The sequence below is a fragment of the Lygodium microphyllum genome, chromosome 14 (genome assembly GCF_053477565.2).
Source record: "Lygodium microphyllum isolate KBCC chromosome 14, Lygodium_microphyllum_v1.1.10, whole genome shotgun sequence".
Taxonomy (NCBI): Eukaryota; Viridiplantae; Streptophyta; class Polypodiopsida; order Schizaeales; family Lygodiaceae; genus Lygodium; species Lygodium microphyllum.
This window is the reverse complement of record NC_141148.1, coordinates 23835815-23850727: the sequence shown is the minus strand read 5'-3', so window position 1 is coordinate 23850727 and position 14913 is coordinate 23835815. Positions and strand designations below refer to the sequence as shown.

The 14913-nt window shown below is 47.4% G+C and overlaps 1 protein-coding gene across 2 annotated transcripts in view; it reads left to right on the top strand.

The window, feature by feature from the left end:
* Positions 1–14913, top strand: part of LOC148025418 (uncharacterized) — a 217863-nt gene that overhangs the window by 46476 nt on the left and 156474 nt on the right. The window lies entirely within an intron of this gene.

The following is a 14913-nucleotide window of genomic DNA, read 5'->3' as shown; positions in this document are numbered from 1 at the left end:
ATTTGTCGAGCCAAGGTGCGAAGTTACACACATGTACACACCTCTATTATTATTTTTGTTATATTTCACAAATTTAGAAATCGTCTATATAGTGGTGCTGCAGTTGGCCTTCCTCAGTCTCTCCCATCCAGAATAATCTGGATAGTTGTCAGCCATTTTCCTGCCGCTCACAGCCATGGGGATGGGACCAGGAATTTGCATTTCGGCCTTGATCAAGCTATTCTAATTTGCATTTTCATCTTGGAAGTCATGATCATCAGCTGGCCAACTGATTTCTGCATTGAGAGGTGCTGTGCATCCATGTTTTTGGCATTAGAGATGCAGTCCAGATTTGAGTTTTTGAGTTTTTGTGGGAAGCCTCATGGTAAAAGTCCGGATTTGTGTTTTTGGTGGACAGCCATCTTTTTTGCAGCATCACCCTTGATGCTTATATTCCGATTTCCCTCCAAAAAGGTGAGCTTGAAAAGCCACTTTCTCCTGTGGGAGTAGGCTGAGGGTAGCTGAAGAAGAGTGTTGTCCTCTGCAATGGATCCCGAGTGCATGAAGCCACCAAAACTTGATGCTCAATATGATGAAGGAAACCCTGACATCTGGATGGGAAAACCTGTTAAACACAGAAGTTCCAGAGCTGAGGGCAGCAATCAACAAGGTCTAGGCAGCAAAAGCAGGACCAAATGCTGTTGCAATGACTCCAAATGCAGTTGTAGCAGGGCAGGAAGGTGAAATGCAGGCTGTAGGCTGTCATGATCACCGTAAATCTTGTTGCAGCAGGGGACTAGATTAAGACCCAACAGCTAGATCAGTAAATGAAGGGTTAGGACCTCTGAAAAGCAGTACACCGATGAATGACAGCAGGGAATGATGTTGCTACAGCTGGATGATGATGTCAGCAAGAACAGGTTGCTAGGGCAGTGGAAGATGATGATGAGAGAGCAGGGATCATGCTGATTAAGGCTAGGCAAGAAGATAGCTGATGATGGCAATGGCTGATGGCAAAGGATAATAGTACTAGGGTAGAGATTACCAGGGTATGGCAGGGGAGGAGTAGGAGGTATGGGAGGTCTTCCTCCTCGCAGTAGGAGCACGTGATGCTTGGCGGGACCGAGCTTTCCACAGGAGGGAGAGGTCGCTGGACTTCTCTTGGGGATACAAGTTCTCGCGTTGGCTAGGTAGGGCAGTTGGCTGGCACCACTTTGTCTGATCACTGCCCGGTCCTCCTTCACTTGATGCTCTAGCTTTAGCCTTGGACACGCGATCCTGCCGGATCCTTGACTCGATCTACAGGAGGGAGGAGCTGAGGAGGCAGATTGAGTAGCTTTGGACTAGGGAGTGGGATAGGAGGGACCAGATCGCAGAGGAGGTTGCAGAGGTCCTAGCCGAGTCGAGTAGGATCTGCGAGGAGGCAACCCTATAGGCCAGGAAGCAGAGCTAGGAGGAGAGAGCACTCCGGCAAGATCTTGTAGCCACGCAGAGACTACTCCAGGAGGCACAAGGGGATCCCACTCTCCATGCACAGGAGATGCGTGCACGGGCAGCCCTCGCGGGTCTCGAGGACAGGCGTTCGGAGTTTTCCTTCCGTACCTCAACAGCCTTTTGGGCGTGGAAGGGGGATAGGATGTGCAGGGAGTTTTTCCAGGTGTATCAGCCTCGCGCCTTAGGAGATCAGATTTACAGCCTCCGTGATTAGTATGTGAGGATTCGCTCTAGCCCAGATGAGGTGATAGAGATTGCCATTGACTACTACAGACACCTTTTTCAGCAGAAGGCACTCTAAGCTAGAGGACAGCGGTGTAGACAGCAGGTCTGGGACCACATTCGTCCCTCGTCATAGAGGAGATGGGACGCTCCCTCCTAGACCCCTTCACAGAGAAGGAATTAGAGGAGGCTTTCCTCCATGCACAGGACGGGCAGAAATGCTCGGCCTTTCTAAGGCCTTCTTCACTACCTACTGGGAGGTGGTGAAGGACCCCCTACTGCTGGCATTTCAGGAGATCTTCAGCTTAGGACAGATGCCAGGGAGTCTATTGGCAGGTTTGATCAGTCTCCTCTCGAAAGGGAGAGACCGGTTGGAGCTATCCTAGTGGAGATCAATCACCTTGTTGTCAATGGCCTATAAGGCACTGGTCAAGATGATCGCTAAGCGACTCTGCTCCCTACTTCCAGACATCATTCATGACACACAGATAGGTTTTGTCTAGGATAGGAGCATCCTAGACAATGTCTTCACCTTCTTTGAGGCAACTGAGTGGGCCTAGCACAGTGGTCACAGGGATTGGCTGTACTTCTCCTGGACTTCGAGAAAGCCTATGACAGGGTTGATTAGGACTTCTTAGAGGGCAGCATGGTGAGGTTGGGCTTCCCCCAGGCATGGATCTGCGGGGTTTCTGCACTTTATAGATTGGCTACTAGCAGGGTTCTCATAGGTGGTAGGAGAGGGGAGGAGTTTCGGCTAGAGAGATCAGTCCGACAGAGCTGTCCTCTTGCCCCATATCTGTTCCTACTCTTTGCAGAGGCGATGTCCTACTTCCTTTGGTCACGTGTGAGCGGGCTACATGGCTTCGACTTCCGGTGAGGGTGGAGACAGAGCGGAGACAGAGCTGTTAAATTCAGAGTATGCAGTTGATATTGCCCTTTATATAGAGGATGATGAGTTGATGCTGGAGAGAGTGAGACTAGCCTTGGAGGTGTTTTGCACTGCAGCTGGAGTGAAATTCAATTGGCGAAAGTTCGTTGGTTTTCTTATGGACCTGGACTCTAGCATGGAGTGGGGCATTCACTTGGGATTTAGATGGGTGTGCAGAGGGCAGACCGTCCGATATCTAGGGTTCTAGGTGGCACTCGATATCACTCTTGCCTAGTAGTTTCTTCCAGTTCTCGACCTATCAGGCGGAAGCTACCCTATTGGAGTACTACTCGCCTCTCCTTAGCGGGTCGAGCCGTCGTGGCTAGCCAGGTCCTCCTAGTGACGGCTTGGTACATTGCCTCGTGTTGGTGCTTCTCCTCGTCTTGTGTAGTTCGGCTTCGTCGCCTAGTGCCGAATTTTCTCTGGGTCGGCTCAGACGGTTCTAGGGATTCTCATGCCAAGGTGGCATGGGCGACCATCATCTGGCATCAATCTGAGGGAGGACTTTGGATCATAGACCCAGAGTTCTAGAGCCTCGCCCTTTTGGGCAAGCTAGTAGTCCGCGAGCTCACACCACTAGGAGAGCAGACCTGGAAGGTCCTTCTGTAGGAGGGTCTCTAGGAGTGTAGACCGAAGCTTGGTGGTGATTGGAGGTCATCCTTGAGATGGATCTTCACGATGGCCTAGATCAGGCCGCTCAGATCCTCCTTCCTCCGCAGCCTACTTCGTGTGTGGTAGGGCATCTGCAAGGCCGTAATTCAAAGCCCCCTAGGATGCCAGGAGGAGATAGACTGTCAGCTGGTGGCCTGGAACCCCCAGGTCAGAGATCAGGAGGACGGGATACAGATTGGCGAGTGCCTCTACATCCAGTGGGTTGGATGGGAGGCTGGCCCTTCTTGTACTATCAGGATGTAGCGAGAGGTGTACAGGATGGTGGATCAAGAGGTACTGCAGTAGGCATCAAGTTGTCAGCAAGGAGTTGAGTTGAGGAGAAAGAGATTGACGCAACGATCCCTCAGGAGTGGGTCGACCCCTCGATCTGAGAGCTGGTGGAGCCTGGCAAGGTGTGGGCCGCAAGATTCTCACTGATAGGTATCCCCTTACAGGTGTCAGGTAGAGTGGGTGGCACCCCCTACGAAATTTTCTTCACTGTGCAGGATGGGGGGCATTTAGTCCTTGACAGAGGGTAGGAGGATGAGGAGATCGTTGGCCTTCCTTGGAAGAGGATTTGTGTGGTTGGTCTCCAAGGGAAGACCTGGCATCTGGACCCTTATGTGTTCTAGGAGGAGTTCAGGGAGTGGCGCCTATGGATGTGGGAGAGCAGGCCACTTGATGAGCTGGAGTGGGACCTTGGAGAGTGGCTATGGCCGGCCACTACGGTTGCGAAGAAGCCACAAAGGTTGTTGGAGTACACAACCAGGATTGGCAGACATCTACTAATGCAGGTCATGGATTGGGCGCCTTCGCGTAGTAGATACTTGGCGGAGCACAACATCATAGATGCCTTCCGTCGTACTTTCTAGCGTCGCCTATGGGACAGCTGGAGGCCGAGGAGGGTATCGTATTTGCTATGGCTTTTGGAAAATGGAGATCTGGTAGTTGGGAGTTGGCTAGCCCAGATGCAGTAGGATGGAGGGTGTAAACGCTGCCCATAGTAGCTTTTGGAAACTCCAAAGCATTGCCTCTGGTCTTGCGAGGCGGCATAGCTCGTGTGGAGAGGAGCCTGCCGCATTCTCCATCATCTCGCACCCAGCCTTGGATGTATCTTGTGGGGAGCTTTCTGCTGGCAGACAGTCAGCCAGGGCCACCACCTTTTGTATGAGGCCGGGATGCAGGACATGATTTTCATCATTGACGTTGGGTCTTGCGCAGTGGTTGGCTTGGAGGCTTCACCTAGCCGCTAAGTACTGGAGCCACAACAGACCGCTCTGAGGTATGGGAGATCGTAGGGAGTCTTACAGGATGGCACATTTGGAAGGCACGCTGTCAGGAGGTTTTTGGCGGGGAGTGCCTTTCAGTGCAGGTGACTTTGACTAAGCTTTGGACTTCCATCATCCACTCCCTCCGCGGCCGGTGGAACCAGGTGCAGGGTGAGACTTGAGCTCGTGAGGAGCTCCGTTTTCACTTTATACGCACCTGGGGCGGCCAAGACCTGTTCTTCATGATGTAGGTAGGCAGCCCCAGATGGCGATACATCCCCCCTCCATGGCTTCTTGCCCCCATCCCCCCCAGACCGCCTTGAGAGGCTTGTATACATGATGTATTCGTGACTTTGCATCAGCTCCAGCTAGTCTGTTGAGCATGAGCACTCCATTGTAGTCAACCTTTTGCGTAATATAATTAGCCACATTTTAATTGCAAAAAAAATAGTACATGGTGTGGATTGATTTTGGGATATTTGGGATGAAGTGATAACTTATGGTTTCCGATGTGGGATTCTAGCACTCTTTCATTGTCAGCTACATATGGTTTGGCACTATAAAACTCGTGATTGGTTATTTACTTGTGCCTTGTAAAAGACTTCCCCTTTGTATATATTTTCTGATTTGGAAGTGGTTTGTAGGGCTACTTTTTGTAATTTGCCTTGGGATACTCTTAATCAAATCAATCCTTTCTTTGAGAAAAAGGAGTAGTCAAACATTGGTACCCTTTGGTAGAGCTTTTTGACCACTTGTACCATTTAAAGCTCTGGAGTTTCATATTCACTTTACCTTAATTTAGAAAAATTTTAGGGCTGGACTTCAGAGAAATTAGCCAAAATACGAGATTAAGTTTCAGACTGATTTTGATGTAGCTTGACACCCTCTCATTCAAGCTCAAAACGAAAGGATCCTGAAGGGAGAAGGCAAGCAAGCTTTATGCGTGATCCAAAAGGTCCCACCCTGAAGAGACCAATGCATCAGACCATGGATGCCACAAAGTGCTGCCAAGGGCCTATTGTAGTCATAAGGGCAAAGGATATCTTCTTTGAGTCACCCAATTGGTCCACCCAAAGAAACCAGCTCATTGGACCAAGGTTGTCATGAAAGGATGCCAAAGTCCATCCATGATTGCAAATGCGATGGAACACTTCTGTGGGTCTTAGAAAAATTTTCCCCTTGAACTTAGAGTTGGCTCATACATACATTTTGGTAAGTTCTTAAAGGGTGGGATAGTGTGAGACTACCTTCATAAGGGTATTGGGTAAGAAGATCAATGAGGAAAGGTGTGAATCTAACGTAGTGACCATTGGCTTGTTCAGATCCTGTCTGAGTGCTGTGCCCACAAATTCCTACTCAATGAAGTAAAAGGGAGACATGCTACATATTGCATAGGTTTTCACTTTAAAAAAATTCCCACAAACATGGTTGTCCATCCATCCAAGTTTTCTAATCAGAAAGCACAACACTATGCAAAGGCAATGCAATAAGAGTCATGCTCATGCAACAGGGCTTTGTTATGCTAAAAAGGTGTATTGCACAATAAACCTTCATTAGCTCATTAAACAGCCTCAAACTGTTTCGATGTCCCATAACTCATTTTTTGGTTGGTTCCGTGTGTGTAAATAAAGAGTGAGCTAGGTCACTTGCATCCCTTGTCATCCCAATCTATCCCCAGCTCATCATCACGTGGCTACTAGCTCCTCCTCCAGCTGCTGCCCACTCATTCCTCAATCACCTCTAGCTGTTACTGTTGCTGACATCCTTTAGCTGCCCTTCCATCTCTGCTGGACTGTGTTTGTCTTTAGCTTGCTGTTTCCATCACTCTAGCCCTCTATTTGACTTGTGTAGCCCCTATTCAAGTGTTCCCAGCTGCTGCTTTGATCATTACAACCTGGTGGACTGCTGCATTTTCATCCCTATAAGCTGCCCTGCTGTCATTCATCATCTGGAGCGCTTTTCAGCATCTTCTCGATCTGCATTTGCATTTGCAGCTTTTTTTTCTTTTTTTTTTGGTGCGTGCTTAGCACTTTTCTTTATTAGCCTCTACTTTGAGTAGCGGTTTCTGCACTTGGGATCTTTCTCCAATGGACACCTCCCTCAGCCCGCTTCCATGAGAGCCATCAGCTCTCTCCTTTAGAAATTTGTACAATATCATTCATTATTTAGTTATCTTCATTTTGCATTTTTGTGTTTTTGTGTTAGTGTTTGAGTTGACTATGTTACAATCATGATCATACACTCTGTGTTTTTGTTTGCAAAACCCTAACATATCTCCACTAGGTATTATTGCTGGTGCTCTTCTAAAGAGTTATGTGAGTCTATTGTAGAGTGCTTCATTTGTTCTTGATTACCCTATAAGTCACATGCTGACTCATGATGGCTTAGACAACCCTAGCTTGGGATCATCTAATGCTTTCTCAAGCTACACTTGCAATGGAGGCCCTATTAAGACACAATTATCTTGATTTGGAGGACAACATTCCATCTACTAACCTTTCTTTTAGAAATCATTTATTGAGGCCTAGCTCTTCTTTGTCTCATATTCCCTCATAAGGTGTATCTCAGTTGGGACACTCCACTCACAAGCTCGATCACTTGTGAGTTGGAGGAAAGACTATCCACTCGGGACATAATCGAAAGTTCAAATTCTTCACAATCAAGCTCAGTGGCAAGTTCTTGCAATCCATTTTTGTGCGACTCTAATTAAGTCTACACTGCTCCATTAGTGTTGGAGGAACCGATTGTAAATCACTGTAGAGATCCTGATTGGTACCATGGTGGATTAGAAGAATACTCTATGATAAGAGATGTTCCACAAGGAAAACCTTTATCTTCTACTTCGTTTCAGTATAAGTTTGGTGCTTCATATTTCCCAACCTTCCCTTCTACTTTCACTTTACATTCAGATTCATCTGCATTTACTCTAGAACCCTACTTTAGATCTACCATAGGCTATCTAGTCTTAGCACACATAATCTTTGATGCACATTAGGCTTTAGGACATCACTAGCCTCTTAGAGGTGTATCTCTTTGCACCTTAGTGGTTTGTTATCGAGAATGCTACCCATGCACTATGTATCTCTTCTGTATCGCAAGTGCGTCACACTCTGTCCTATATTCTAGTTGTGTGGAGAACTCCCTTCAGCACATTACCTCCCTTTTGTATTGATGAGTTACCTTCTTCCTAGAAGGAAATAGTGAGTGGAAAGAAACTACCTACGCATTTAGACCTAGCCGCACCCTCTCGAAAGATCTTGAATATGGAGCATGTTCCAATGTCGATGCCGAATCTCCTTCATTGAAAGGAAAAAGAGAGTGTTAAACTCCAACCCACGAAGACACTTCTGGCATTACGTATCTAAATACAATTGGTTTAGTACATATTGCTAGAAACCTAGCCATGTTGATTTGGGCCCAAGAGGGGGTGTTAAGCTAAAAAAGGTGCACTACACATCAAACCTTTGTTAGCTCATTAAACAGTCCCAAAACTCAAATGTACTCTAAGTGTGTTTTAGTGCCGCATAAGCAAAATCCCCATGTTTTGGCCTCATTTATAAATAGAGTGTGTGTTAGGTCACTTGCATCCCTTCACACCGAGTCTATCCCCAACTCAACATCACATGGTTGCAAAATCCTCCTCTAACTACTGCCCAGTTGTTCCCCCACCCTCTTGTCTTTAAGTATCAACCTCCCATCCCCTCCCTCTTCAAGCATCATCTCCTCTTCCCCCCATTCTCTCCCTCTTCATTGTTCTTACAAGTTTCCCCCATCCCCTCCCTCTTGAAGCATCATCTTCCCATCCCATCTCTCTTAGGTCTTCAAGCCTCTAAAGCTCTCTCTCTCCTCTTCCTCCAATCCCCTCCCTCTTCAAGCATCATCATGATTGTTGATCGGAGTGATGAGTCTCCACTCTCTTCTCTCCATCGGGCCTTGCCTTGATGCCTTAGCACCATGACATGCGAGAAGCATGAGGCCTTCAACTTGCATGCCATCCATATGGAGAACACAAAGAAGTCCAACTTGGACCATTGGACATGTAAGTATTGTGGGAAGCACTACACAAGTGGTGCGACCTGGCTTCTTCAACATCTTCCCAAGAGGGGAGGGGGGGGTCATCACCTCCAGTTGCTATGGTGGACATCCTTCAACTGCCCTTCCATCCCTGATGGAATGCTTGTCTCCAGCCTGTTGTTACCATCACTCCAGCTCTCTATTTGACTCCTGCAGCCCTTGTTCAATTCAGCCCCCTCGTTTAAGCTTAAAATCATGGGATCCTAAGGTAGAAGAGAAGTAGACTTTGTGCTTGATCCAAAAGGTCCCATCCCAAATAAGACCAAGGCATTGAACCATGGTCACCACAAAGTGTTTCCTAGGGGTCTACTACGATGCAAAGGCAATGGAACACTTTTATGGTTTTAGGGGAGAAAAAAAAAATCCAAGAAATGAGAATTCTATTAATAACACCTCGGAGAAAGCCCCCTAAGGTAAATACAATGTACAAGAAACTCTGTGAAGACCAAACTGACATGCTTCGCATACCTTATGAAATTCTGCAACTCTAAATGTAGGCAAATCTGTAACCAACCCTTTGGACTGTATTAATTTCAGCCTCTGTACATTTGCATGTCCAATGCGTTTGTGCCAAATTTCAATATCTGCAACAACACCTTTTCCTTTAGCATACATAGCAGCATTCATAGTAGGAATTCTAGTATCCAGAGTAAACATACGTCCAACTCTACTTCCCTTTGCTACCAACCTGCACTTGTCATTGAAGTCTTCTACAAAGCAACCCTTTGCATTAAATCTCACTTGCAACCCTTGCTCTACCATCTGACCCATTGACACCACATCAAAGATACAATGGTTGTGTAAACAACCATTCTGGTGGGCTAAAGTGCGAGACCATCTGAGGGGTAGTATGAAAGAAGGTGTCTGAATCCAAAATCTGTAGGAAAGCCTCTCTTTTCTTTCTCATCCTCTCAGAGTTGCCTTGCAACCTCTCACATATCCCACGAAGAGTGTGGACTATCTCTGTCCAAATCCTTGATAAAGACTCCCCAGTGGGTATATCCTAAAGATCAATGACTTGGCTACATCTCACAATCCATATGTACCAAGCTATAATGCTGGAAATCAGCTCCCATTTGTGACATTGTCCCTGAGTTGGCTGTGTCTGTGAGTAGTCCTGCTCAAATGCTATCCAATGCTATCCAAATCCTGCTCAAATGCTATCCAATGATGAGAAAAGAAATGCTCCCCTGAGTGTCCTCATAGCCGCATGTTGGACCTCTGTTTGTGACCCAAGCTATAGCCCCCCATGTCGCCACCATGGAGTCCGCTGTACCATGGAATACTATCCTAAGAGCTCTCCTCCAAATCTCTTGGGCTCTCGGACAGTCCCATAGGCAATGTCTCTGTGTCTCGTTTGGCTCACCACATCGCGTGCATGCCACTGGGTCCCTGCAATATCCAAGCCAAGTGCCAACTGCTAAACTCCTACGGGCTAAAAGCCATAGAAAGAGAGATATCTTCTTGGGCCTGAAGCTGTCATGTAGCTGCCTCCAAAAGTCATACAGGAACTCATCTGAGACTCCCTCTCTATGCCAATGAGGGGTGGCTGCTGCAGGCTGTGCTCTAATCTTGCTCATCTATATCCTCCATCCCAATCTAGTAGTGTAGCCAAAGAAGGGGATGTCGGATGGCTGATCAAGGAAGGGATCCCTCCACACCCACTCTCCTGGATCCCACTGAAGTCTCTCTAGAGGCCTCCTCTGGTATGCCCAATATCTCCATCCATCTATAAGACAAGTGGTTGGGTCTGGGTCTATGTGCCATTTTGTTTCAAAGTGTGCCACTACTCTAATTCTTTGTCTGGAGCAGCCATTGAGTGCTGTAAGGTCAAGGTCTTCTCACTGGAGGCGGCCATCCTCCTCAACTGTGAAAGTGAATGTCCTGTCTCTGCTAGAGGCAATGACTGCTAGAAGGATATCCCCTCTGGAGAAAAGACCAATTCAAGTCTGAGAGCAAGCTATTTCAGTTTGCCAATCTGGTGGTATCCCTTCCATCACGGCCTCAATCATAGCCCTGGCTCCCCTAAGGCCATGTAATCTTTGCCTTTGGGTCTCGTGTGGTGACTCCTAAAATGCAAACCACTCCCCCACTGATATAGCAACCTATAAAGAGAATCTCCCCCATGATAAGTGTGTCCGCTGCCCAATGGTGTGGCCTGACTCTAATCTGAAATAATGATTAAAGAGAAGAGGCTGTCTCCTCTTCTCTTCAATAGTAGTCGGGGGGAGCCGATGGAGCCCTAGAGATACAGATCTCCAAGCTCTAATAACGGCCGCTGCAAATCTGACCTCGAATCTCCTCCATAAATCTCTGGTGCTGATCTCCTGAAATATCCAGTGAATGCTGGGCTGCCATGGTCCTCCATGTGTAGGTGTCAAGTCCTCTAGCCTCCCCATCAAAAGTTTCTTCCAAGGCTCCTCACCTGGAAGTAGACCCCTAACAATGAGCTTGACCAATAAGGCTTTGCTCTGACTATCTAGGTCTATGATCCCCAATCCTCCTCTGGATCTAGGCTGTATGATGATATCCCAAGCCACCTTTGCTCTGGCTGGATTCCCATCTCCTCCAGACCAAATGATGTTCCTAATGAGGCTTTTCACCTAGCTGATACTACAGGACCTAGAGAAAGCCCAACAAGAAGTGATGTACCACATGGTCGCCAGAAGAAATTGGTTGGCAACCACTACTCTTCTTGCCAATGAGAGTCTCGCGGAGCTCTGATACAAAAGCTTTTGTCTGATGCTCAAAAGGAGGGGTGCCAGCTGCTGCTCTAAGGTAATGTTAATCCCCGCATGGCATCCGAGATATCTCACAACGGTCCCATGGGGAACCCATGTGAAATCCTCATGTGGTCGCTACTCTGGCTGTCTAGTGTCGCATACCCAAAATCCATAGGATTTGTGCCAATTAATTAGTGCTCCTGATGCTCTGAACCCATGTGAAATCCTCATGTGGTCACTACTCTGGCTGTCTAGTGTCGCATACCCAAAATCCATAGGATTTGTGCCAATTAATTAGTGCTCCTGATGCTCTGCAAAATGTCTCCATGGCTGTTACAAAGGCTCTAAAGTTGCCCTCATTCCCATCCAAGTAAACTGCTGTATCATCAGGAAACTCCACATCAAGAAGCTCCTCAAATTCAAGGATGGGTAGCCTGATGTCTTTGATACCTATAGATCTGTCTCTCAAGAAGGAACTCATGGCCTCTGCAACAAATAGAAACAAGAACGGAGCAAGTGGACATCCTTGTCTAACTGATCTATGGATGCTAAATCTATCTCCTCTTGCCCCTCGAGTCATGACCTGGCTATGTGCTGAAGAATAGAGAGCCACTACACCCTTGACCCAGTGCTTTGGAAAGCCCATCCTTAGCATTGTGCTCTCCAGGAACTCCCAATCCACGCGATCATATGCCTTCTCAAATTTGAGAAGGAGCACAATAAGGTCTTGCCTCTTGGATCTAGCCAAGGATGTGGTCTCCCCAGAAGGTGAAGATGTTGTCCAAGATGCTGCGCTCTCGGACGAAGACTGTCTGAGTGGGGTGTATAATATCTGACATCAATGGTGCCAGCCTGAGACTAACTACCTTTGCGAGGATCTTATAAGCAGTTCCAAGCAAGGTGATCGGTCTCCAATGTGTGATCTCCAATCTATCTCCACTTGCTTTTGGGATAAGATGAACCAGCCCCTTAGAGAGTCTCTCTGGCATAGTCCCTAATGCCATAATCTCCTGAAAGGCTGAGTGAAGGCCTTTTTTGATAAGATCCCATTAGCTCACAAAGAAGGATTTATCTAGTCCATCTTCCCTTGGACACTTGCCTAAGTGTAGTGCCCGAAGTGCCTCCTCCGACTCCTCCGTAAATTGGGCCATCAGATGTCTACTCATCCTATCTGTAACCACCCTCTGTGTGTTCTGTCAAACTGCTTCTCTATCTCTCTCATATCTAGGGGGTCTAGTGGTGAATCCTAGTAGGGATGTGTAGTACTGTGTGGCCACCTGTCTTGCCTCTAGAGGGTCGCCTCTAGAGGGCCATGTGCAATGGATCCATTAGCTCTCCTGAGTCTTCGAACACCCTGTCTAGAGTGTTGAGGTCATGTGGTGCAGAAAAAATCCCTATTAATCCTATCCCCAGACTGAGTCCAAAAAGAGGCTCTCGTGTGAAATATGTACTCCGATTTAGCTTCCTTCATGGAGTCAATCTTTGCCTTGGCGGTATGCATCAAGCACCATATCTTCCATGGGAGGAAAAACATGCTCAGCATCTGAAGTCGGTTGCTTCGCAGGACATTCGACCATAAAATGCCCCAATTTTCCACACGAAAAACAATGCCCTGCAAAGTTACCCCATTTCAAACAAAAGTGCAAAGGATGCATGCCAGAGCAATTAAGACATAACCAAGCAAGCCTTTTCCGAGCAGTGTCCTATAACATACACAAACGGTTACGATTCGTGGCCCTTAGGCTAGGGGGAACCAAAACAGTGCCCACAACGGCCATGGCATCCTTTAATAGTGGCCAATAGACAGCCGGACAGTTTTCCAGTTCAATCCACACCGGCATTCGCGTTGAAGCAAGTGCTGAAAATTTGCCATTGGGCGCTATGGCACAACATGAACCAAATGGCGATCATAGAACAATGGCAGTTTAGTCAGCAGATTGGCACGATGCTTCTCAGATTTCAACAGCACCTCATAAAAGCCTCGGGGCCCAACAAAAATCTCTTCAACACACTCCCCTTGTAGTAGACTTTGCAGCCACTGGCGAATATAAGAAAGCACTGGGATCCTACCAGTGAAGGAGAGTATAACAGCACGTTCATAAAACATTGAGAATGAGCGTAAAACATTCTTAGGATCCACAGTGGCTTCCAAAACATCTTCAGTTTTTGCAGAGTCAGAAAATGCTTCATGATCCAGACTTTCTTTGCGATGGGGCAAGAAATAAATCGGTGGTGGGCGGATTCCACAGCAGTGGTGCAAAAGAAACAGTTGCCATTGGAGATTCGTCGCTTGGAAAGAGCCGAAGCAAGCGGAAGACCACCAATCATCACTCTCCAAAGAAAGACTTTACATTTGAAGGGTGTCTTGTTCAACCAGCCCTCCATCACAGTTGCCCTCCACCATGACCGGGATTTACGTAATCCCCATAAAGCATTCGCTTTGGTAACTAGCCATTGATGATCTTTAATCAGAATATGATACACTTGGTTAGCAGAAGCTTTGCTTAAAGTCAGCCGGCCTTGTAGGTCCCAATCCTGCCAGGGATGATCCGAAGCAAGGGCAGGAAAGGGTTGTCTGCTCTGGAGCACCCTCAAAAGCTGTTCCCATAAAGGCCTATATCCACGAGGGATCCTGAAAAGCCTCCTAGCTGTACGAAAAGATATAAGCACATTGCGACTGGCAAGGGTGGCATCCGCAACTAAAGACAAGTCCAAACGGGCCATCCGATTGAATTGTGGCCTAAGCTCATGTTTACCTTCCCATGCAAGTAAATGCGAGACTGCCAGCAATTCCAATTGAAAAGAGTTAGTAGCTAAGTGATCCTCCGCTGGATGCCACAGAGCCTTCTGGAGGACCTGTTTCCAGGAACATACCAAATGAGTAAGCAGCGACGAAGAAGAATTGGAGAACCGCGAATCAGCATTAAGAACATGCCACCAAGAACTCCGGATTTGGGTATTGCCATGCAGAAGCCCATGGCCCTCAAGGAAATAACGCGCTATATCGACCCATGGATGATGATCCGAGCACATGGCGCGGAAAAGAGACCAACGGAGTGCCAGCATGTGAGTTTGGGCATCTAAAATAGCTCCGCCACCCATGCGTTTGGGGGTGCACGCATGCGACCAAGAGATCCAGGAAATACCTGCATGCAATGAGTCCTTCTTCCATAGCATGAAACGAATAGATTGAGTAAGAGCATTCAGAGTCGTAGTAGTCCAGGGCAACAATGGTAAGAAATATGTGAGCATTGGCAACATAATTGTTTGGGCTACTTTGAGGCGAACATGGAAGGGCCAGGCTTGAGATTTCCAATACATAAACTTAGCCACCATTTTCTGAGAAATCCACTGCAGAAGCTGCTTTGGGGGAACATCAACACCCAAAGGGTACCGAAGGTGCCTGACAATGGAGCCAGGAGGAACAACCAGACCCTGCCAGTCCAAGGACTGCAAATCTGACTCCGTGCAGCTGAGAATGGCTGATTTGAGCGCATTGATACGAAGGCCGGACGCCTGACCAAAGAGGCCCCAAACATCCAATGCTCTTCGAAGGTTATCCTTGTCCGCACGC